Source organism: Rattus norvegicus, chromosome 8, assembly GCF_021556685.1.
Source record: "Rattus norvegicus strain SHRSP/BbbUtx chromosome 8, alternate assembly SHRSP_T2T, whole genome shotgun sequence".
NCBI lineage: Eukaryota > Metazoa > Chordata > Mammalia > Rodentia > Muridae > Rattus > Rattus norvegicus.
In genome coordinates, this window is record NC_141541.1 from 121,105,175 (window position 1) to 121,127,500 (window position 22,326).

The 22,326-nt window shown below is 46.5% G+C and overlaps 1 long non-coding RNA gene across 2 annotated transcripts in view; it reads left to right on the plus strand.

Moving 5' to 3' along the window:
- The first annotated feature begins 13,596 nt into the window (after window positions 1-13,596).
- LOC120094273 (uncharacterized) overlaps window positions 13,597-22,326 on the plus strand; it is a 17,274-nt gene continuing 8,544 nt past the window's right edge. The window contains exons 1-3 of one of the 2 annotated variants that reach the window (XR_015627412.1): window positions 13,597-13,778; window positions 16,754-16,980; window positions 17,844-17,923. This is a non-coding gene — a long non-coding RNA (uncharacterized LOC120094273). Of the gene's footprint in view, window positions 13,779-16,753; window positions 17,509-17,837; window positions 17,924-22,326 lie in introns of those variants that run through there. The other variant, XR_015627413.1, reaches the window with a different exon arrangement.

The following is a 22,326-nucleotide window of genomic DNA, read 5'->3' on the forward strand; positions in this document are numbered from 1 at the left end:
TACCTAAAGACTATACATGGACTGACCCTGAGCTCCAACCGCATAGGTAGCAATGAATAGCCTAGTAAGAGCACCAGTGGAAGGGGAAGCCCTTGGTCCTGCCAAGACTGAACCCCCAGTGAACATAATTATTGGGAGGAGGGCGGTAATGGGGGGAGAGAAGGGGGAGGGGAACAACTATATAGAAGGGAAGGGGGAGGTGTTAGGGGGATGTTGGCCTGGAAACCGGGAAAGGGAATAACGATCGAAATGTAAATAAGAAATACCCAAGTTAATAAAGATAGAAAAAAAAGTAGCCTTTGTTAAAAAAAAAAGTTTCCCAACCAAAAAAGCCCAAAAGCAGATGGGTTTAGTGCAGAATTCTATCAGAACTTCAAAAAAGACCTGATACCAATACTCTTCAAACTATTCCACAAAATAGAAACAGAAGAAACACTACCCAGTTTGGTCTATGAATCCACAGTTACACTGATACCAAAACCACACAAAGAACCAACAAAGAAAGAGAACTTCAGACCAATTTCACTTATGAATAGTGATGCCAAAATATTCAATAAAATTCTCGCAAACTGAATCCAAGAACACATCAAAATGATCATCCATCATGATCAAGTAGGGATGATCATCCCAGGGATGCAGGGATGGTTCAATATGTGGAAATCCATCAATGCAATCCACTGTGTAGACAAACTCAAAGAAAAAAACCACATGATCGTCTCATTAGATGCTGAAAAACATTTCACAAAATCTAACACCCCTTCGTGTTAAGAGTATTGGAAAGATCAGGAATCTGAGGCCCATACCTAAACATAGTAAAAGTAATATACAACAAACCAGTAGCCAACATCAAACTAAATGGAGAGAAACTTGAAGCAATCCTACTAAAATAAGGGACTAGACAAGGCTGCGCACTCTCTCCCTATCTATTCAATATAGTACTTGAAGTTCTAACTACAGCAATCAGACAACAAAAGGAGGTCAAAGGGGTACAAATTGAAAAGAAGTCAAAATATCACTATTTGCAGATGATATGATAGTATACTTAAGTGACTTCAAAAATTCCACCAGAACTCCTACAGCTGATAAACAACTTCAGCAAAGTGGCTGGATATAAAATTAACTCAAATAAATCAGTAGCCTTCCTCTACTCAAAGGATAAACAGGCTGAGAAAGGAATTAGGGAATCGACACCCTTCACAAGTTGCAAATAATATAAAACATCTTGGTGTGACTCTAACCAAGCAAGTAAAAGATCTGTATGATGAGAACTTCAAGTCTCTGAATAAAGAGATTGAAGAAGACCTCAGAAGATGGAAAGATCTCCATGCCCATGGGTTGGCAGAATTAATATAGTCAAAATGGCCATCTTGCCAAAAGCAATCTACAAATTCAATACAATCCCCATTAAAATTCCAACTCAACTCTTCATAGAGTTAGGAAGAGAAATTTTCAAATTCATTTAGAATAACAAAAAAAACCAGGATAGCGAAACTATTCTCAACAATAAAAGAACTTCTGGGGGAATCACCATCTCTGATCTCGAGCTATCCTACAGAATAACAGAGATTAAAACTGAATGATATTGGTACAGAGACAGGCAAATAGATCAGTGGAATAGAATTGAAGACCCAGAAATGAACCCACACATCTATGGCCACTTGATCTTTGACAAAGAAGCTAAAAACATCCAGTAGAAAAAAGACAGCATCTTCAACAAATGGTGCTGATTCAATTAGTGGTCAGCAGGTAGAAGAATGCAAATTGATCCATTCTTATCTCCCTGTACAAATCTCAAGTCCAAGTGGATCAAGGACCACATAAAACCAGATACACTGAATCTAATAGAAGAGAAAGTGGGAGGAAGCCTCAAATACATGGGCACAGGACATGAACAGAACACCAATGGTTTATGCTCTAAGATCAAGAATAGACAAATGGACTTCATAAAATTGAAAAGTTTCTGTAAAGCAACGGACATTGTCAATAGGACAAAATGGCAATGTATAGGAAAAGAGCTTTATCAATACTACTTTTGATAGAGGGGTGCTATTCAATATATACAAAGAACTCAAGAAGTTAGACTCCAGAGAACCAAATAACCCTATTAAAAAATGGGGAAGAGAGCTAAACAGAGAATTCTCAACTGAGGAAATTCGAATGGCTGAGAATCACCTAAAGAAATGTTCAACATCCTTACTCATCAGGAAAAATACAAATCAAAATGACACTGAGATTCCACCTCACACCAGTCAGAATGACTAAGATTAAAAACTCGTGTGACAGCAGGTGCTGGCAAGGATGTAGAGAAAGAGAAACACTCGTTCATTGCTAGTGGGATTGCAAGCTGGTACAACCACTCAGGAAATCAGTCTGGCAGTTCCTCAGAAAATTAGACATAGTACTACCTGAGGACCCAGCTTACCACCCCTGGGCACATAACCAAAAGACGCTCCAACATATAGTAAGGACACATGCTCCACTATGTTCATAGCAGCCATATTTATAATAGCCAGAAACTGGAAACAACCCAGATGTCAACAGAGGAATGGATACAGAATATGTGGTACATTTATACAATAGAGTACTACTCGGCCATTAAAAACAACGACTTCATGAAATTCACAGGCAAATGGATCTAGAAAACATCATCCTGAGTGAGGTAACTCAGTCACAAAAGACACACATGGTGTGCACTCACTGATATGTGGATATTAGGCAAAGAGCTTGGAATATCCACCATACAACTCACGAACCACACGAAACTCAAGAGGAAGGAAGACCAAAGATTGGATGCTTCAGGCCTACTTAGAAGGGGGAACAAAATAATCAAGGGAAGTAGAGGGTGGGCGGGACTTGGGAGGAAGAGAGGAGGGGGAGGGGACAAAGAGGGGCAGAATCAGGTGTAGGAAGAGATAAAGGCGATGTAGAGAGGGCCAGGAAATTGGACAGAGGTGTGTAGCAATGGGGTACAGGGAACTGGGGGTAGCAACAAGAAAGTCTCAGATGCCAGGAAAGCAAGAATGTCCCAGGACCCCATGAGGATGACATTAGCTGAAATACCCCACGAAGGGAAGGGAGAACCTGCAGAGACCATATCCAGAAGTTAGACATGGCCCCCAAGTTGAGGGATGGGGTCATCCACCCATCCCCAAAATTTTAACCCAGAATTGCTCCTGTTTAAAGGCAATACAGGGAGGAAATATTGCTCCTTCTTTTAAAGGAAGGAGTGGATCAGAGACTGAAGGAAAGGCCATCCAGAGACTGCCTCACTTGGGAATTCATCCCACATGCAGACACCAAACCCAGACACTATTGCTGATGCCAAGAAGTACTTGCTGACAGGAGCCTGATATAGCTGTCTCCTGAGAGGCTTTGCCAGATCCTGACCAATACACATGCAGATGCTTAAAGCCAATTATTAGACTGATCACAGGAACCCCAATGAAGAAGTTAGGAGAGGGACTGAAGGAGTTCAAGGAGACTTATCTGGCACCAACGGGAGAGGAGGCCCTTGGTCCTGTGAGTGTTTGATGCCCCAGTGTAGAGGAATGCTAGGGCAGTGAGGTGGGAGTAGGTGAGTGGGTGAGCACCTTCATAGAAGCAGGGTAAGGGGGTATGGGATAGAGTGTTTGCAAACAGGAAACCAGGAAAGGGGATAACATTTGAAATGTAAGTAAATAAAATATCCAATTAAAAAAAGAATTGAATTCTATGTAGCTGAAAATAGAAGTCAGACAAAAGACTCAACAGTTACTTTTCCACAATATATGTATCTGCAAAATACATCCATCAAAACTGGATCTAGTGGTAGACCATGAACTTTGGACTTTCCAGACACGATCTGAGCAACAGAACACATAGTCAACCTCTCAAAGACAAGCTATCGGGCTGGAGAGATGGTTCAGTGGTTAAGAGCACTGACTGCTCTTTCAGAGGTCCTGAGTTCAAATCCCAGCAGCCACATGGTGGCTCACAACCATCTGTAATGAGATCTGATGCCCTCTTCTGGTGTGTCTGAAGACAGCTACAGAGTGCTTATATAAAATAAATAAATAAATCTTAAAAAAAATTAAAAAGCAAGCTATCAAACTGCAAGCCAGCATTGCTAACATCCGAGTTGTTCTCTCCTATTTATCTCCTGGTTAGCTACGTTACTTCCGTAGTGGAGACGCCTGGACACAACAACAGAACCCTAAATGAAGCCAGCTGAAGCAATGCCAAAAGGAACAGCTAGAGGCCGGTCTTTGGTTCTGAAGATTCAGAGTTACATCCATCTCTGGAGGTGCTCAATTTATCACACTACATGCAACACTGTGATTTTTTTTTTCTTGTTCACTCTGTGAACTCAAGCCAAGCAATGGGGCCACCCATGCTCAAAGTAGATGTTCCCCCTTCAGCTAAACCCCCTGTAAACAGCATTGCAGAGACACCTTGAGGTGTATACTCCCTGGTCAATTGCAAATCAAATCAAATTGGCAATGAAGATGAACCACCACAGTCCCATCGGGTCCGGAAAAGGAGAAGAAGTAGAGGAGTCTTCTCATTGAAAGCTCATTCTGATGAGGCATGACATACACCACTTCTCTTGCCAAATGAAAATCACATTCCTACGAGCTTTACCCTCTCTCTTACCCACACCCAAAAGGAATAAACAGAGGCAGGCAAAGGTATATAAACGCTCTGCTATTGACAAATTTTGAAAGAAAATGATTTCAAACAATTACAATAAAAAGGAATGGATGTCTGTAGTCAGAAAGTTGGACAGTGATACTAGTGGAATTTTCTAGTCTATGGTTTAATTAAGGATTGCCAAAATTAGCATGCATGCCCTTTAGAACACCAAGCCTCTTCCCCTTACTCTCCCCAACTAAATGTCCATTCTTTTATCTCACCAAATACTGCCATGTCCCCTCCTGGTACCTCTCTCACACCTGAAAACCACAAGGATGGGTTGCTCCACATGAGCAGAGATAAGAGGCATCACCCTCCTAGAGGAAGGCAAATGTGTTGCCACTCCCCTTGTCCCAGGCCTTGAGAGACGGGTAGAATTACCTAGGGGAGGCTGTGAACAGATGGCAGCCTCAGCATCCCAGGTTTTTGGTCAGCAGGGCTCCGTGAGATGCTCTCCCTGACATTTTGCTCAAGATGTTTACAATACACAAAGTTGCCAGCGTAGGAGCTGGTGAAGTGTTTGCTAGCCTGAAATGATGGTCTTGGCACGATGCTTCAGCTCAACGAGTGTGTGCCTCCCCTCAATCTCTCTGCCAAGTCCATAGACAGAAACCAGGGACAGGACAAGAGCATCACATAGCTGAAGGAGAAGCAGGAACAGCAGCATACGGTAGGACTGAGTGTAGCACAAAGACGAGTGCATGGCTGAGACTCAGTAGGTAAAATACTTACCACAAAAGAACAAGGACTTGAAATCAGATACCCAGAACCCACAAAGCCAGGGAGGACACAGTCCTAGAATCCACCCGGCACTGGGAGGTAGAAACAGGAGAATCTCTGACGATCACTGGCCTAACAGCCCAGCCAATCAATAAGCCTCCAGCTCAGACCTTGTCTCAAAACATACACCAGAGAAGCAACTGAAGGAGACACTTAACATCGACCTCTGTCCCCCAGATGCACCCTCACACAGATGCATGTGAGTGTGGCAAACACACAAGGGCAGGTGGAGACTGGCCTGTGACTGACTTCGGTTCTTCAGACCTCTCCATTTTTTTTTCCGGAGCTGGGGACCGAACCTAGAGCCTTGCGCTTGCTAGGCAAGAGCTCTACCACTGAGCTAAATCCCCAACCCCAAGACCTCTCCATTTTGATCTCTGAGTTGGTATCTAAGAAGTCAGTAAGAGCCAAGATCCTCCAGACAGAGAGCTAAAGAGACCTGATCAGAGCTGAAATGTGGTCCTACTAAGTACCAGACTTCTGCCTCCCCTGAATGCACATCTCAGCACCACCCCACATGGCAGGATGTTTGTCTGTGACCTACAGAAGTCAACATGGCACACTAACTGTCCCAACCTTAAGAGTCTGGCATAAGAAAGGACAATTTCTCACAAACACAAGAGCACATGTGGCAGATTGCTGCCGGTCCAGGAAGACCCGGGCTGCTCTATCTCCTGCATATGACACCTCGGGGTGCTACTGAAGGAGGAGAAGAAGCACAGTCAATGGTACAGAGACCAGGAAAGGTCCTTGGGCTATGAGAACACTGCAAAGGCTGCTGGCCTAGACAGGAATAAATGAAGCTTCCAGCATCTGAGGCCAGGTGGCGGACTATATACGAGGCCTTCACAACTGTGCCTTTTTGGTTTTGGTTTGAGACAGAGTCTTATGTATGCCAGGTTAGCAACAAGTTGTCCATGTAGGCAAGAACAACCTTAAACTTCTGCTCATCCTGTCTTAGCCTCCCAAGGGCTGGGCTTACTTACATGCATCCACCGCCACTATTCCTAGTTATGAGATGCTGGGGATAAAAGACCAAACTTGTTGCATGCCAAGCAGTCTCTCTATCCACTGAGCAGCATTCCCAGCCCCTACGTTAAAAGGCCAAATGCCTATTACCTAATGCTGCTCCCATAATGAATATTTTAGTAATGGGATGGACCTGGCTTACTGTTACCAGTAGGTCACTCTTAGATACAAATTTGGGTCTAAGGCACATAAGTAGCAGGTAGTGGGGCATCTAAAGGTCTTCTAGATTGCTCTGAGGCATCTTCAGGGGTCAGCCTCAAGAGCCCACATATGGCACCTGGAAGAAACAATTTATTCAAAGAATCCTACAGTGACAGGGAAGGGTAGGGCAGAATGCCAAAGCCCAACCATGAAGGACACTGGGAATGGCCAAGCTTCCATCCCAAGACCGCCTCCCTGACAATCTGCCTCTCTGGTTCTTGCCCAGAGCTATGAAGAGCTGAGGGAATGGGAAGACAGGGACAACAGGCGATGGAGACTGCAGGGGACTCAAAGGCCCTACTAGTGTACCTGAAATTAATAAATGTTTGCTTCCTTAGCAGTAAATCATACTCAGGTTGCTGTTACAAAGTATATATTTAAAAATATCTTTTACATCTTCGTTCACTCAACTGATTCATCAAACACAAACAGTTGAAGCTGGAGTCAAAATTTCCCTGGCTCTTCTCAAGATTCTCAGCCCAAGACCTGACCACAGGAAGCACCAAGCCATTGCTTCCCACTGAAAGGAGATGGTGAAGCAGGAAGACGGGACTATCCTTACCTGCAAGGGGAAAGATGAGCCCTACTCGGGCTCAGAGTCCAGTCGGCTGCCCCAAGCATGAGGACATAGCTTGATCTTTAGATCCACTTAAAAATTGGGCCATAGTGGCATGTGCTTGCAATCCCAGTACTGCACAGGCAGAGGCAGAGGCAGAGGCAGAGGCAGAGGCAGAGGCAGAGGCAGAGGCAGAGGCAGAGGCAGAGGCAGAGGCAGAGGCAGAGGCAGAGGCAGAGGCAGAGGCAGAGGGGCAGAGGCAGAGGGGCAGAGGCAGAGGGGCAGAGGCAGAGGGGCAGAGGCAGAGGCAGGCAGAGGCAGAGGCAGAGGCAGAGGCAGAGGCAGAGGCAGAGGCAGAGGCAGAGGCAGAGGCAGAGGCAGAGGCAGAGGCAGAGGCAGAGGCAGAGGCAGAGGCAGGCAATCCCTGGGGCTTGCTGACCAGCCAGCCTACCCCTCTTGGTGAGCTGTAGGCCAGTGAGTGACCCTGCCTCAACAAAAACAAGGCGGATAATGCCCAAGGATCTACAGCTAAGGTTAAACTCTGACTTACACACACACACACACACACACACACACACACACACACACACACACGAAAAGAAAACACCATTAATCATTATGTTCAAAGGAAAAAACTCCCAATTTCACATAGCTGGAATATAGCCAAGAGAAAAATGAAATTTGAACTTTCTGGAGTCTTCATTCTAGACCTTGAGCCACATCAAACACACTAGTGGGGTGTGTGTGTGTGTGTGTGTGTGTGTGTGTGTTTGCCCACTGTTTATTGTGCTGTGTTTTGTTTTGCTCCTCTGGAATTCAGTGTTACATTCCCTCCCCTCCAACCTCCGACCCCAAACACAGAGCCAAGACCTGAGAGTGGCTCTCTTTTTGACAGAATGTCATAAGAACTAACAAGATCATGTCTTTTAACGCTTTGATCACACAGAAGACAAACTCAAGCGGAAGTTTGCATTGTTACAGTGATTCTAATGACTGTAATTAATACTAGACAACACAATGATAAGAACGCATTGTCGTTATAATGCCTAATTAGAGCTATCTCATCATTATTTGTCCTGGGCCTAATGACCGTGATCATCACTATTAATAATGGCTAGAATCACAGAGAGACAATGGCTGCATGAACAACCAGTTTGGTGCCAGCCTGCCGTTGGACAAGGGAGAGTACTCCAATGGTCTCTTGCTGGTCGTCATGACTTCCTTAGCTGCAAATGACAGTTTAATAGACAAGTAGCATGAAGCTCTCGAATGGGAGAAAGGCAGCACCGACGTCTCCCTGAGACTGTACCTCTCCTCCAGAACAATAGACAGAGGTAATCTCTAGCACAATCCCCCAAGAGGCCACTGTCATTTGTTCTTCTCCAAAAGCTCCTGAGTGGGAAGGCCTAGCTCTGCTCCAAAAGCATTAGCCAGCGACCTACTCTTAGCATCCCCCTAAGCACCAAGGATCAAATGCTACCTTCAGTCAGAGAGAAAACAAATACATCCTCTATGAGGCTGTGGCATCCAACACCCATGCCACCTGACTCCCCTGGGAGGGTCTGCCCACATCCAACCTGCAAGAAACAGAGTGAAGAAAGAGAGAAGGGGCATGTGCTAGAATGACCACAGAAGCCCCTGGTCACCTGTCATTATCACCTTCCTACTGCCACACCCTCGACCAATGCCCCTTCTGCCTGATGTCTTCTTCATCAAAGACATCACTGTTCTTGCGGCTTGATTTAAAAGACTTTCTTATAGGAAGTCTCAGGTTACAATAAAAGCATATCATAGTAACATAGAACATTTACTATTAAAGTAATATAATATATTGCAAGGTGTGGACATGTACGCCTGTCATCTCAGCATTTGGGAGGTGGGGGCAGGAGGATCAGGAATTCGAGTTATCCTCAGCTGCATATCTAGTTTGAGGCCAACTTGAGCTACATAATTCTTCACATATCAAAATAACAAAAAAAATGGCAGCATCATGTGATTATGCTATTAACGCGTATAATACATTATAACAGTATAAATATATAATAGTAACATATGTCCAAAGTCTTATATTGAGAGTTTAACATATAGCAGATTTTGCATGTATTTTTGCTCATGGAATTCTCAAAACCATTTTATCCACACCACTGACATATTTAGCTTGTGGTTATGTAGGTGTGTGTGGCTATGGATAGGCACATGGGCATGGTGGGAGGGGGGAATGGAGGCCTGAGGTCAACTTCAGCTTTCAGCCTTCAATCATCCACCCTGTCTCTTGAGACAGAGTCTCACCCTGGAATACATCAAGCAGTCTGGGCTGCGAGCCAGCAGGTCCCAGGTTTCTACCTGTCTCCCCTTCATGGGGATCGCAACTGTGTGCCACTGTGCTCTGCTTACAACTGTGGGCGAAGGGATTAACCTCGGGTCCCTGCCCGTCCATGGCAGGTGCTGTAGACGCTAAGCCATCCCCAAGACCTGCTTACCTAGTATGATTATCAATCTTCTTTTTTTTCAGATGAATCCCTAACAGGGAATGACCCTAAGGTCATACACCCAGCAAATACAATCTGTTAAACACTCGACACCCTGCCCTCTGTCATAGCTAGAACAGAAGGCGGCCATTTTTCATACAAACTCAGAGATGAACACAGGGTCACATGACCTTGACTTCAATTTCTGGGCTCCGTTCCATCACCATTAGCCGTACCCCTACTTCCTGCCCCTGCTCCAGTAGGAACTCTGAAGTGTATGTAGCAGATGTTCAATAAATGTTGCTCGTAATCATCGAACTGAACTGAGACTTAGCAGCAGTAGACAGAGCACATCAGGATAAAAACAGAGGCAGGGGAGAGAGCTGCAAATCCTAGCCTTGGAAGTGTGTCCTGTGGTGTCCTGTTCCCCACCACCACCCCTACCCCCCCCCCACCCGTGAGGCTCTCACAACCCCCCCACCCCGTGCTGTTGAGAAGAAAGAGAACATGGCAGAGAGGACACCAGGTACCAGGCACCAGCAGGATGAAAGACACCCCAAACAGATGAGATTCACACACAGTTAGCCGCAGAAATGTGAATGAGTCAGCCACATTCTGCCCTCCTCAGCAGAGAAATTTACACAAGGCATTGCTACAATAAGGTGTTTTGTTTTGTTTCTCGAGGTAGAATTTTCTACTGCCCAGGCTGGCTTTGAACTCCTGACCATCCTGCTTCTGCCTCCTAAGTCCTGAAATTACAGGCCTGGGCCACTGTCCCTGAATCAAACCAAAGGCTTCACACAGACTAAGCAAGTACTCTGGGAACTGAGTTATAGCCACTGCCTTAACGTTGAACTCTCGAGGCTCCTGCCTCCGCCTCCCACGTGCTGGCAGGATAAGGAAGTACCACCAGGGCAAGTTTCTGTGGTGCCGAGAGACCGTCCCAGGGCTTTAAGCATGCTAGGCAAATGCTCCAGCTACTTCAAATTAGCTTTTTAAAGAATACACTGAGGTAATTTTCTATTGTTATGTTATAAACTTACCACAGACTCCAGTTGTTTTAAGTGATAGCTTCACATTCCCTCAAGGTTTCTGTGGCTGGGAGCCCAGGCACGGTTTCTGACCACCCCTACAAGGCTAGAGTCAAAGTATTGGCCTAGATTCATTGGGAGCTTAGCACCGGAAGGAGCTGCCACCAGGGAGCTTAGCACCCGAAGGAGCTGCCGCCAGGTGTTTTGGGAGAGTTAACAGAAATTACTTCTTTGGAGCTGGAAGACTCAAGTTAACTTGCTTCTGCAACGTAGATAAAAACATCTTTCTTCGAAAAAAAAAAAAGAAAGGAGGGGCCTCGGTTACGGGTGCAGAATTGAGTCCAGAGGGCACCTGGAAGATCTCAGGATTCCTAAATCCTGGCATGAAGAAATGGACCGGGATGTGTAGATACTGATGGCTTAAGACTGAAGAGAAAGGCACTCTTGAGAATGGAAGGAGACCACAGAACTCTAAAAGGGCCAAGGCTCAAAAGCTCTGGACCGGTTGCTACAACCCTTTGTGGGCCGCTTACACAGCACCCTCCTCCTCTTGCTTGCTTACCATTCCCTGTTCTCAGACATGGTCCTTATAGCCCTGGTGGGGAGGGGTTTCCTGCCCTTCTGCAAACTGACATTATTCCTGTATCAATGTGGACACACATCTCTGTGCTCTACTAAGGAATCTGAGAGATCACTACTGACAGAAAGACAGGCCAAAGAGACCCCATGTGGACCGGCGAAATTTTCACCTCAACTTTTAAGATGGCCAGTTCTGGGTCTTCTCCCTCTGTAAGACAGACTTGGTGATGGGCTCCCCTGCACACTCCAGGGACCTGTTTAGTGGGACTTGGAAATCTGGCATAAGGGAGCTCCTGTGACAGAACCAAATCAGCTTCCCTCTCCTTGTCTGGACTATCCAAACCCCAGCCATAGGTCAAACTGGCCGATTCTCAGGGAGAAAAGCAGCTTAACACATCTCCAGACGAACCCACCCAAACCCTATCTTGGCACTTGGGTACATTCAAGGAACAGTGCACTGGTTCCCCCTCCTACCTTAGGGAACTCGTCTCTTTGTGTGCTTTGTGCACTCCCCCTCTCTCAGCCCCCCCATCTCTCTCTCTCTCTCTCCCCCTTCTGTGTCTGTTTCTCCTCCCTCCCTCCCTCCCCTTCCCCCTCTCTCCTCTCTCTCTGTGTACTGTGTACTTTCATTTTCAGTAAAACTTGGCTGAATGCTGAGACCTTGCATTTCCTGCCTTTTTATTCTTCATATCTGCAAAGAATAAGTTTCTGCAACCCTAGACAATACCCTGAGGGCACACCTGTCACCTCTGCCCCTAAAGAAGCCCGTGTCCCCTTTTGAGGGACAGTTCTAATTAGGCCAAGGTCGCTCACAAAATCACCCCATAATCAACTCAGGGCCAACTAAAGGAGCTTGATTACACCTGCAAAACCTTTGCCATGTGACGGAGGAGCCTGAGGGAGCCGTGTGTGAATTGAGCCGTATTCCCCACTTCATAGTGAGAAAGAAGGCTATAGAAGGCTGTCTCGGTACCAGGGAGGAGACCACAGGCCACCCCCACCCCCACTGTCATCTCCATCTTCCCACAGAACTGCTTTTGTTACTTCAAAGTAAGAGAATTCACATTCAAGTCTGGGTCAGGCTAACATAACCTTATATCTTTCAGGAAAGTCAATTTTCAAGGCAAGGTATCTTCCCAATCACTGATCCCATTTCTCGGACACTAACACTGCCCTGGTCATCAAGGCACTGAAAGCATTTACTTGGAGCCTGTATTTTCCTCCTCTTGGAAGATGCTCCATTATTCCTCAATAATGAGCCAGGTAAGGCTCTTGAATTCCCTTCCACTCCCGCCTATGGCTTCTAACACTGTGACAATAATGACAACAGCAGTCAGACATTTCTGACAGAAGAGAGGTCCTCTCCCCACCTCCTGCAAAGGCTCCCACAATCGCGCATCTGTCAAGGACTGATGGGAAAACAAACCAAATTAAGTTTAATGTCAGGTTATATCACTTCCTGTTTAGGAACTCTTCTTCTTGGTCTCAAGATCTGTGAATGTGATGGACAGCCCTGGACTCCTGATTAGCATATCCCTCTCATCAATTCTGATGACTCTTCCCTCACCAGGATTTGAGATTCTGGTCAGAATCAATTCCATCTGGCTAGTCCCTCTCATTATGATGCAAATGTCAGCTTTACCTGAAGGCAAGGGCTTTCTTCTTAATATTTAAATTCCATCTCCTTTTCATTGATCTCTAAACAACAGTCCATTCCTTGAACTTTCCTTAGAGAACTTTCTTAGGGATGAAATGTCCCCCAAGATTGTTTCCCTAAAAACAGATAGAACCAGATGCTTGGGAAAAATTAAGTGACAAGGAAGGCAGTCATGCTCTCTTCTAGAAAGATCTGAGTGCCTTAGGTCAAAGGCCAGTATTGGGCTGAGTGTCTGCTTTGCCCCTGGCGTGCAGAAAACACGCTACTGAGAAAAGGCAGAACCAGTTCAAGATGGGGGTCCTAGCTGTGTTTTTCTGGGTGAGAAACAGTTGGAGCTGGGACAGATGCTGTGGTACTCCATCTCCTATGTGCCCAGATGCCGCTGGCGACCACAAGGAGTTGAAAAGGCGATCCAAGGGTCTGCCCTTCTCTCGTGGGCCAGGCAGGAAGGGGATGGCTAAGCCCAGGACAGAGTGACTCCTAGTGTTAGCATTCTGTCTAAGCTCCACCCCCATAGCTACGTGGCAGCAGCCAGATATGCTCCACCCCACAGTTGCCTGGCAACAGCCAACTGTGCCTGACACTATAAAAGGGGCTGCTTGCCCCCTCCTCATTCTCTTTGTTCTTCTCTGCTTTTGCCCTCTTCCCTGTCCCTTCTCTCCCCATACCCCTTTCCCCCCACGTGCCCTTGGCCTCCTTTACTTCTCCCCGCCTGCTATTCTTCTCGTTAAACCTCTCCACGTGGAACCATGTTGGTTTGGTGCGTTCTGTCTGGACTCGAGCCAAGATTTAAACCCCAACACCTAGTGAGTACCAAAAGTAGAGAGGGGCTGGAAGAGAGGCCCGCTCTAGGAGATTTAGGCATGGCTCTTTACAAGGAAGGTCTCCCATGCGGCGATCCTTGATGAAGGAAACGGTCCTTGCTTGTCCAAACTGCTTTATAAATGGCGTTTCTGAATGCATCTTACTCAGGGTGAACCAAGGATCAAATACCTTTTGCAGGAAGGGATGCCCAGAAAGGATAACTCATTGGCTAAACACTCAGGGCCTATCTAGATAGCTCATCAGCACAGAGAACTAGTTTTTTATGCTAAGTGATGGGTTGTCATGGTCCTCTCAGTGGGTGTCATGGTTACGTGTTCCAGGACAGGTAAACCCTGGCCAGGAGCTGGTTCCAATGCCTGCCATTCTCAATTATGAGATTTACTGGAGTTTTTGAAGATCAAGTCTTATCAGTTTGTCTGTCTGGTGGCATGGTCCACTTGCCCCACAGGTACAGGAGGGGCCACTGCTGCTATCAAAAGGCAGTGAGTGGGAGAAGACATCAGCTGCCAGAGGGGACAGGCTAGGGAAGTCCCTGTCCTGTGGAGTTAAGGAGAAGGGGGAGGGCGAAGCTGCCAGGGCAAATAGTCTGATGTGCTGGCAGCAAGAGGACCTGTAGGTTGATGTCCTTATGCAGGTGAAGGCAGACAAGATAAAATAAGGCCTGTCATTGGATGAGAAGGAAGGGAGGCTGGAACAGAGATTTTAGAAGGGAGAAGAGAAGAGAGAGGGAAGGAGCAAGGAGGAAGAGCTAGGAGAACATGGAGGCAGATGCTAATAAGATTGTCCTCTGCCCATAGATACAGGTTGTCATGACTGTTTTTAAGGGATGGGTGTGTACAGGATTTTGTGCTGTCTAGATGGGCAAATTATATCTCATCAATTGGATCAGAGGTTGTGTGGTGTGTTCTTTCTTGTGGTGACTTAGTTGAGTCCACAGTAAGAGAACCTCGAGATAGGCGGGGTCTGTATGAAACTGGCATGGCAGCCACCCACCAAGGGAGCTGTGAGTGAGGGCAGGGTGCTGCGCTGGAAAAGCTCATGAATCCCGGGTCAGAGGGAGCCTGGGAGAGAAAGTGCTGAGTGATATGCAGAAACCAGTCTTCCGCCATTTTTTTATTTCATACCGTAACAAGGGCACAATGCTAGGAGGCATGCCAACAGGTAATTAGGCTCAGACGGGGGCCTGGAAACTGAGGATTCCAACTTCCCTGGTCAGTCACAACTCATCCAGAGTCTAGATCTTCAGCTACGTCAAGGTCCCAGCTGCTAGAGGTGGAGCTCAAGGTGGTGAGGTCCTCTCTTCCTGTCCTTGTCTCTCTCCTTCTTCACAGACTCTGTCCCTCATTCACAATGTCACCGAGGCCCCTCTGATTGCTCATGTGTGGACCTCTGACCAAAGCTAAGCAGACCAGAGATTCTAGAAGGCAACATGGAATTGGGATCAGTCTCCCTCTGTTTACCCCGTCCACCTGCTCACTCCTTCCTCGCCCTCCCCTCCCCTTCGAACTCTCACAGGGAGCTGTACCCTGTGCTTCCCTCACTAGCAAGCCCAGAGCCTTTGAGAGATAAGGGACAAGACCAAGAGTGGGCAAGCACAGGGCACAACTCCTTGTGAAAATGCCACAATCACACAGGGGAAGAGAGTTGACAGCCATTGGTCATAAATCCCAGTCAGAACCGGTTGTGATCTTTAGAACCCTGGGGCACAGGCCACCATAAAGCAGACAATTCTAAAAGTCCTTGAAGACGGTAGAGACCACACTCTTCATCTAATTCCATCTACAACCTGGGACAGCCACCTGAGTTGACACTCTCCAATTGTGATCTATGAGCATTTCCTTCCTTTCTGTTCTGCCATTAGCTCCTTAAGACCATGAGACATGGGGAACCCAAAATAAAACCAAAAATGAATGAATGAATGGATGAATGAATGAATTAGTTTTCTTGCCACTGTCTTATTTTATCTTGAAAGCCAAGGTCAGCATTGTAAACATGCTACAAGAAGGAATTATTTCAAATGTTTGAGACTTCCTTTGACATCTTAATTTATCATCTGAAATCATATCAAACCAGCATTCCACTCTGTGTCATCACTACAGAGTGTGTACAGGAAAATGGGGATGAGAAACAGGAAGAGGGAGGGAGGGAGGGAGGGAGGTGAGAAACTCCCCTGTTCTTACATGGCATCTTGGTATACACTATAGGTTAATCCTTCCAACAGCTCCATGAGGTCCCTGCAGGTCTCTAGGTGGGTGTGGCAGAGAGTGCAGGCTTGGAAGGAACCCCTGCTGTTTACTTAACCCTTTGTTGCTTGTTTCGTCATCTGTGAGGATCGCACCAGGTGAACCTTAAATTAGTTGAGATATACAAAGCTCTGAGAAGGCCTGCTCTCACAGCGTGGACAGTGGGGAATCTGAGAAGGCCTGCTCTCATAGTGTGGGCAGTGGGGAAATGTTGGCTATAATCATTATGACCATGACATAATTTAATTAAATAAATAAGGTAGGATTGGGGATAGAGCTCAGAGGGTGGAGGGCTCACCTAGTGTGCATGAAACGCTGGGTTTGCTCTCTAACACCACATAAACTATGTGTGATGGTGCACACGTGTAATCCCAGCTCTGGAGGAGGCAGATGAGGGTTCAATGGCACTCTTGGTTATAGTTACATAGTGGATCTGAGAACAGCCTGCGATAGGTGAGATGCCGTTTCAAAACAAAAGATAAAATGAAGACGGAAAAAGGAGAGAGGGAAGGAGGGAGGGAGGAAGGGAGGGAGGGAGGAAGGGGAGGAGGGTAGGAGGGAAGGCAAGGAAAGGGAAGGGGAGGGGAGGGGAGGGGAAGAAGAAGGGAGGGGAGGGGAGGAATTTAAGGCACAGAAGAAAGGTCATGCCCAGCAGGTAGCAGAGTCAGAGTCTGGCCACTATGCTCTGTAACCATGGTTCTTGTTCTCCCCAGGTCCCATACTCTATCTTAGGGACCAGGAGACTCAAACTGACCCAAAGGAAAAAGGAGAAAACGATACAGTTACCTGGGCCTCTTGTGTGTATGGACCAGATTCACTTTTCTCTAGAAAATCACTCCAATGTCAAGCATAATAGGAGGGCTAGAGAGATGACTCAGTGGTTTAAAATGCATGCTGCTCTCACAGAGGACCCAAGTTCAGCCCCCAGCACCCACATCAGGTAGATTACAGTAGTCTGTCACTCCAGCTCCTGGGGATCCAAACACCTCTGACCTCCAAGGAGTTCTGGACTCACGTGCACAGACAGAAACATGCATATAATTAAAAATAATAGAAACAACTCTTAAAATAATATTAATAATAAAATTAAAGGTTTAAAAAAATCTCACGGGAAATAGCTAAGTTTCACTCGCAATGTGACAGATTCAAGACCAGCTATGAAGCCCAGGGAGGAGCTCGCAAGGGCATCTCGGGTGTACGTCAGACAAGACTGCCAGAGCACAGTTGTCTGAACAAGATGGTGCTCTCCAGGGGTCAAAAACCTCCTCCTTTGAAAGAACACGAAGCCGTCAGCAAACCGTGAGGACAGGGTGCTGAAGAGGAAGGTGCTTCAATGGAAACAGGCCCCGCGTTTGCAGGAAGCAGTCTGTTACCAAGACAAGTGGAAGACGGAAAAATTTCCAACTATAAATAACCCCGCACTGGTGATTTCTCCAGAGATAAAGCTAAAAAGCACCCTGGGGTCCATGTAAGCCCACATCTCAAAGCTCCTCCTAGCAGGAAAAGTTTATGTATAAAGAATTCATTTTGTTCAGATATGGCCAGAAAGAAAGAAAGAAGGAAGGGAGGGAGGGAGGGAGGGAGGAAGGGAGGGAGGGAGGAAGGAAGGAAGGGAGGAAGGGAGGAGGGAAGGAAACCAAACAACACATGCAAGCTAACAACAAAGAAAAATGAAAACATTGGCCAGAAAAGAAATTAATTGTTCACAAAGAGCAGGGAAACACCATCACCATGCACACAAAAGTGTTTGTTTTTTTTTTAAAAAAAGCATTTTTCTTTTTTAATCTTCGGTGTAAGGAGCAGAAGGCGCTGTTTCCTGAACTGGGTTTAGCAAGCATTTGCTGAGGACAGGACACCAGAAGCACGGCCCCTCACAGACAAAAGTAAGTAGGTGTGGAAAGAGAACATCCAAATTAAAAGACTTGTTCGGATCAAGTAATATAAAGAGGGAAAGGCAGCATTCAGAAGGTAAGAACACACTTTCGAAATGTCTGGTAATGAGGAAATATCTAAAATATTCAAGGGACTCCCACAACTCTACACAGGGCTGGAGCGATGGTTCGTTCATTCACAGGACTCAGGTTCAGTCCCCAGAACCCACGTGGAGGCCCACAATCCTCTGTGATTCTAGTACATATTGATAAAAAAGAGCTACCATGAAGAAAGCCCATGATAGACAATATCAAGGTATAGCTTAGATATTCAGAAACAGTACTTTGAGCAGCCAAGCAAAGGGCCCAATTTACCTTAAAGTTAAAAAAAAAATACAAAAATACAAACACCTCCATGCCTCAAACAGTACCTCAGCACTACAAAAGATGCTGGGGCTAGAGGATGCCCCAGTGGTTAAGAGCGCTTGATAATCTTGACAGAGGAGCTTCACAAAATCACAGCCAGAAATAACTCTATTTCCAGAGATTCTGATGCCCTCTGCTGGTCACTGCAGGCTCCTGCATACACTCGGTTCCCATAAACTCACACATACACACATATATTTAATAATCATAATAATAATAATCACATATATATTAAAATGATGCCATAGGAAAATGCTAATAAAGTCCTCACACAAACTAGGAACGCAGGACTTGACATCCAATCTTTGCTCAGAGAAAAGAGCAACACTTTAAAATGCAAGATCCCGGGGAGCAAATTCCTGAGCTTTCCTTTCAGTGATAGAGGATCAGATTAAACGTGAATGAGCCAAGTGATGAGGAGAAAAGGATGTTGTCACTGAAAAGGAATGGCAGGGCTGTGACGTTCACCTCCGCAAGCAACTCGATTGGGCGGAGAGAGGCTTAGGAAACCGGGGGAGCAAATGCTATGCAACCAGTGAGGAGGTTCCCAGAGGAACCTGCAACTGAGAGGCAGACATTCCCTGAGGGTGACAGCGCCATCCCACAGACCGGAACACATCTGGAACAGACGCAGAAGTGGGTAAGGCCTGCTAACATCAGCTCATTCTCTCTGTCGGCCACAGTGAGAGAAACAGCTTTGTCCCATCATGCCCTGCGGTGGCAGCGGTCTAGCTCACCAAACTCCCACACACAACCGAACCAGCCAACTGCAGGCTTTACTTCTGAAGCCAGGAGCCGAAATAAGACTCTTCTCCTTCTAAATTGCTTTCCTTAAAATCTTGCCATGGCAATTTAAAAAAACAAAAATTATGAGGCGGATGAAGAATGACCCACTTCACTGAAGGGTTGTGACAGGGACAGCTATGAACTCACATGGTGGCAACTGTAAGAAGGACGGAGAGAGGGCAGCAACAGCAGAAGGTGACTTGAGCTTGGTTTCAGCTTTTCTAGGCTGGGGGCAAAACTTGAAACAAACAGGATTTAAGTGTATACATTAAAACACTGGATATTCGAAGGGTTGGGGGGAGTCCAACCAGAGTTGCATACAGAAAAAGGAAGGTGTGGAACCGGAAGAGAGAAGGTGTAATGACTAGAGCCAAGTCAACAGAGTCTATAGATACAAGACCTGATTCCCACTGTGGCCAAGCAGAGAGCAATGGGCTGAAGGATCACCGGCAACAGCAGTGCCCTCAAGCTCAAAGCCTGCAGCCTGCAGCCACTGCTACTCTGTCTGCTACAGCCAGGCTATCTCAGGCCCTCCAGACTGCCCACTTACAGCAGCCACCCTGCTGCCGACCCATACAATCTTGAGCTAAGAGAGAACCTGGTGTTGGGCACAGGGATATGGGAGACAAGCTTCAAGTGGCCTCTTTGCGTTGAGTTCTGCTTTAGGAACAGTTTTAGGGGGCAACCCACATTTTGGGTTCAGATTATATGTATCTGGCCTCCAACTCTTCTGCTTGCCATCTGTGCCCACAGGAGACCCATCTAACCTCTCTGGGCTTGTTTGGTCATTAAGTCTCCAAGCTAAGAGTGAGGACCAGATGGAGTCGGCCCACAGGGGAGTGTCAGGATTGGAGACAGTGAATATAGTGTCTACCATGACAGTTCACAAGCCACACAGAGGCAGTGGATCTGTCTACTTGGCTGCCACACTTGCCCTCAAAGCCTGCCCTGGGAGCTCCCTGCTGAAGGGCAGATCATAAAATTGTCAGTCAGCCATGACATCAGAGGAAGATGTTAATGATGGCCACCGGCACTGTCAGACTTCTCCATTGTTACACACACACACACACACACACACACACACACACACATACACACCACCCTTCTTCCATGATCAAGTATCAAGCCCTTTCTGAAGAAAGTACGGAACCAGAGGTTCTCGTGGGCTGCAGGGACTTGATTCTGTAAGAACACAGATGGACCCCTCCAGGGAGAGACTGATCGCTCCATTCCTCCCCCGCTGTCTCTTCTGCTTTTCACCTCCACAAGGTGTCATTGTCTCCATCTGTTCTTCAAAAACTTCCATTTCCAGATGCTTCTCTGCTCGTTAGTTGTGCCTTTGGACAGCGGTCTTCCAAATAAACATGAGTAGAATGTTCGCCCAGTAATTTAGAGCTTATTCTAATGCCCTCACACTGAGAAAGCAAATTATATAGGAATTAATGTAGATGAATCGTGATGGTGTATTTGAGACACGGATAATAAGAATAATTAGTATTTATTATTTAAAGAATGTTAAGTGTTTACACAGTTTCTCCTAGCGACCCCTTATGGTAATACCAGTGAGAAGAAAGACTCCCGTGTGGCAAGATTAAATAGGGAAAACGAGGTGTAGGTCAGATAATGTGCCAGTTAACGCTCCCTAAGTGAGTGGCAGAGCCTCCCTACCTCTGTTGACCACCAACTTAGTTAGCAGCACACCTGGGGGAAACAACTTTTGGAAGCAAAGGTTTACTTTAGCTCACAGATTCAAAAGATTTACTCCATAATCGTGAAGAAGGGGTTCATGATGGTGGGAGTGTTCGTGGCAGCAACCCAGAAGCAGAGACCATGTCTGGGACTATGGGCGGGGACAAACTCCAAAGCCCCGCCCCTTAGTAACCAACTTCTTCTAGTCCGGCTGTGCGTTCTAAAGGATCGCCAGTCCTCACAATGTGCCCTAAGCTGGGTACCTACTGCTTAAAAAAGAAAAAAATGAGCATATAAGGATGTTTCAGATTAAACCATAACAACCCGTAACTCTTCCTGCGATTCCCACTGCAAATGCAAGAGGCTTGTTCTAACCCCTCGAGCTTAAGTGCCTACAGAGGATACCTGAGGAGTTTCCCCAGCAACCCTGTCAGGGTAAGGTCTGGGCAGCTTGCGACAGACTCTAGGCTGGGGGCCAGCAGTCTTGGAGGGTCACTCCAAACCAGAAAAAGCTTACATGAGGAGCCGGAAGAGATGGAAATCATGGGCAGAGTGTACGGGAAGTAAAGCAAATGCCAACCGGAATTCCTAAGGAAAGTCGCCTGCTACGGATTCCCGGCTCCTCAGCAATTCTCCTGCCTCCACACTGAGCACCTGACTCACCACTACCACCATCTTCTTTTTAACTCTCTTATTCTTCCCTCAATTTTCACTTTTTTTTTTTTATAGAGAAGTGTGTTGCCGGGCTAACTGGCCCGTGGGTTTCCCAGAACTCTATCTACCCCTCTCACTTCCCCTATAGAGGCATGGGAATTACAGATGTGTTCTACAGAGCCTGGCCTACATGGGCTCTGGGGATTTGAACTCAGCTCCTCATGTTTGTACGATAAGCATCTCCCAGGTCACTTTCTTTAGAGTGTGTACCTAAGTGTTTGCATAGTGCGTGCATGCGAGTGTGTGTGTGTGTGTGTGTGTGTGTGTGTGTGTGTGTGTGTGTTTGTACACATGAGTTCTTGTGCACATGCATCCCCAGTGTACCTGTGGAGGTCTGAGGACAACTTGTGGGAGTTGGTTCTCTCCTTCCAGTGTGTGGGTTCTAAGGTTCTAGCAAGAGCCTTTATTGAGTCATTTCCCATTCATTCTTGAGACAGACCTCACACTATAACCTGGTTTAGCCTGCTTTACTCAGAAACCCAGGCTGGCCTTTAACCAGTGATAATACTGAAGCCTCGCCCTCCCTCCACATATGGCCCAGAAATGGTTTTGAAAGAGTCTTTCCCTGATACCCACATTCCTAGATTCCTTCAACAAGGCACTTGAGGAGGTGTAAGCCCAACCCTCCCCCTTCTTGGCCTGGGAAGAAAGTGGACCACAGCGGGCATAGCCAGTTTTCCATTTGGTGCCTCCTGCTTCCCATCTGGCTTGCCAGCTGAGGCCTTACTCAGCCATTCTGGTCCTCTCTCTGACCCTCTGGTCCTCTGTTTACAATTTCTTCTTGCTCCAGCATGTTCTAA